We start from the raw sequence: 3,503 nt of genomic DNA on the forward strand, positions 1-3,503 counted from the left end.
AGTGAAGCATTTCTATTAATATAGCTGATTAAGTAGTCAAACTCATTCCATATCAGCAGAATAGTGTGGTACAGAAAGTCTATGTCAATAGAACAGGTTCTGAATGAATTATGTTACTGATACCTAATGGTCAAAAGCAATAACAAAAGTAATAGGTCAATATTATTAAATTGCAGACAAAGATTTTGAATAGCTAGGTTGGCTTGTTCACTATATTGCCAAAAGTATTGGGGCACCCCCTTCTAATGAACAGGTTTGACTACTTTAGTAATTTCCATGAGTACAAATCTGAATGTTTTTTATACCAACAGTTTGCAGCTGGGATTAGGACTTGGCTTTGTGCAGACCAGTCAAGTTCTTCCACACTGACTGAATCAATCTTTTTTTTTTTTTTAACCTTGCCTTATACACAGAGGCATTGTCATGTTAGAATAGAAAAGGGTCCTGTTCAAACTATTGGTATAAAATTAGAAGCACACAAGTAGTCAAACCTGTTCATTAGAAGGGGGTGTCCCAATACTTTGGGCAATATAGTGTATGTTTAGTGCAGTAGGGGGCCCAACCTCATATTCTTTCATAGGGCCCAAAATTGCTAGCGGCTCAGCCCCGGACGGCCCCGGCCCAATTTAAACCCTGGCTGTAGCATTCATTAACAAAGCGTTGTAAATACTATAATATATACAGAATAATACACTTTATAGTATGGTTCAAAAACACTTTTACTATAGTGTATATATATATATATATATATATATATATATATACAGTTTAAATGAGGTCCTGCGCTCATCTTCACAATTTCCACCACACTTGTGTTATGTCCACCGGGAATCTGTTTCCAGGTTTCAATGGTTGAATGAACACTATCCAGGTATACGCCAGCACAATATATTTAACGGGCTATTTCCGTCCTTCACAGCCTCATTTTCGTTTACATCAAATTAAATAAAGCGTCTGCTCTGACTGAAGTCTATGAGACCTTGAATGATGATCTTTGTGCATTATCATGGCTCAGCTCCATCCAATGTCATTTCAGAACTCCATAACTCGGTGGGTGTGCCAGCCGTAATGGACTCCTAATGATAAGGAAAGAAAGCAGCACGTTTGTCTAAGCAGAGCAAGATGGATCCTGCAAATGAAGCTGACCTAAATACACAGCTGTCATTATTGTCCAGAGGATGTTTCATAGCTTGTGTAAAGTGAACAGACCCTCAGAATATACCAGCTTTCTGTCTCTGCCTGTCTGTCTCTCTGTTCCCATGGCAGTAACTCATCTGTATATAATTTTATAATAATGCTATATATGTAATATTTAAAAAATAATTTACTACGGAGAAGGTTTTGTTCAGAGTAAGTTGCTATCGCTACATACCCTGAAAGTTATCTCCGTTTTTTAAACCGAAAGTGTAAAAGTGTAGGTTATCCGTTAACCTATCTGTAAAGTTACCCGGGTATGTCACATAACCTGCTTTATGGAATACCCAGCTGGTTTTGACACATAGCTCACTACAAGTTGTGAAAACGTGCGCGTAGGAAATTATGCACTAATGGGAGGTAGTGGGTGTGAGTGCATGGGGTGGGGGCGCTCCTCCTACTGCAGTGCAGGCCTGTCCCACGCACACACCGCTAGTAAAACACACGAAAGCAGGAAGGGTCCAGCACGACTCCTTTTCAGTCGTAAACATTGCATGAAGTTGATGAAGTTTATGGATGTAGAGGGAGAATGATCGCTGCCCGCTTCACGACAACATTGAAGTCTGAGAGGCGTTCATTATATCTTCCAGCTCTTCTCTTCTCAACGCTTTGTGAAGGTAAGAGATATGCTTTTGCGTTGCCTTTATTGAATAATCGCGTCTCTGCTTCGCTTTACATTAAACTTTTTATCTAGATAAATCAACTTTCTCGGTGTTCGTACTACTATAAATGATTTACTTACTATGTAATGAGTTTATTTGAACACAGCCTCTTTCTTTGAAGAGTATACTAGTGTAGTCATGTGCAATTAAAACACATCCAAAAGTGTTGTGTAACATGAGTCAAAGCCATCAGATACATACAGGATCAGAAAGACGTCCGTTCAAGTTTGCTCTAGATTATTGCCAAATGTTAAAGCATTGGACGAAGGATCGTGGAGGGTTGTAGGGTGACTCGCTGTTGCAAAATTGCGGCCAGTTGAAACATTGTTAGTGTGCCTTTGTGATGCAGAAGAAAGTTAAGGGTTCGTCTCTCACCTCTGCTGGAGCCATCAACTCCACACTGAGCTTTCAGCATAACAAAGACCAGACAGACGTCTCATTAAAACACTCAGACAGATCACACCATGCCATTTACTTTTTGAAACAACATTACTTTGTATATGAACGTACAGGTTTGTTTAATATAGTCTTATACTGACTTGCACAACACAATGATGTGTCATGTACAGTGATTGCAACAAATATGGCATGGCAGCCAGAGGGGAAAAATCCCTTAAAGGTGATTCTGCCCCCTTCCCCCTATTTTTTCGACACACTGCCACCATTTTTTCCCAGTGTTCTCTGTGGTTGGTTTCTTAGGTGTGTAAATGCATTGCCTGGCAAAAAAGTCACAGTCTGGATTTAAATAAGCAAATACATAAGATTTTAAGATTTAACTTTATTGCAGTGATTTATATGTTTCATGCGTGTATGTTTAGCAACAGTTCTTTTAATACTAACTAATGCAGCGCATCGATATTTATTTCTCAGACGACCATTTTCCTGGCTGACAATACCAAGATTCACCAGGCTCAGTTTGTGAAAGATTGGCCACAACAGAGTCCTGACCTTAACCATGTTGATAGTCTGGGATATAGTGGAGTAGGCTTTTGACTCTCCCTGTCAAAAAGTTGCACATAATAATATTTTGTTTGGCTGCCTTTATCTTTGATTTTATTGTACCTTCGTTGTGGCATCGTTTCGACAATGTTATACCACATCACAGCATTTATTTCCATCAAGAGTTGCATTCATTTTTGGCTGAGATCTTGTATTGACAATGACTTGAACAACTCTGTAAAGTTGACTTCAGCACATCCTCAAGACTTTCAATAGAGTTTAGCTCAGGACTCTGTGGTGGCCAATTCATACATGAAAATGATTCCTCATGCTCACTGAACTACTATTTCACAAATGAACCCTGGTGAATCTTGGTATTATCACCCTGGACTATGTACATGGGTACGTCTTCGAACATGGTTGTTTAAGGAAAGAGAAGGGTTTCAGTTTATAACAACCAACATGTGCTATTTTACTTTAGTAACCCTTATTTTGCTGTCTCTCTGATAGATTTTATTTATTTATTTTATTTATTTAGTCATTTAGCAGACGCTTTTATCCAAAGCGACTTACAAATGAGGACAATAAAAGCAGTCAAAGCAGTCAAAAGAGCAACAATATATAAGTGCAAATGACAAGTCTCGGTTAGCCTAACGCAGTACACGTAGCAAGGTGTATATATATATATATATATATTACACACACACA

General features: G+C 38.6%; 1 protein-coding gene across 1 annotated transcript in view; it reads left to right on the forward strand.

The window, feature by feature from the left end:
- The first annotated feature begins 1,594 nt into the window (after positions 1 to 1,594).
- LOC107734497 (activin receptor type-1-like) overlaps positions 1,595 to 3,503 on the forward strand; it is a 36,070-nt gene continuing 34,161 nt past the window's right edge. Inside the window, exon 1 of the mRNA XM_016546469.1 lies at positions 1,595 to 1,811. The gene's annotated coding sequence lies outside the window, so the exon portion shown is untranslated. The remainder of the gene's footprint in view (positions 1,812 to 3,503) is intronic.

The sequence above is a fragment of the Sinocyclocheilus rhinocerous genome, unplaced genomic scaffold, assembly GCF_001515625.1.
Source record: "Sinocyclocheilus rhinocerous isolate Xijiao unplaced genomic scaffold, SAMN03320098_v1.1 scaffold340, whole genome shotgun sequence".
In the NCBI taxonomy this organism is placed as follows: Eukaryota; Metazoa; Chordata; class Actinopteri; order Cypriniformes; family Cyprinidae; genus Sinocyclocheilus; species Sinocyclocheilus rhinocerous.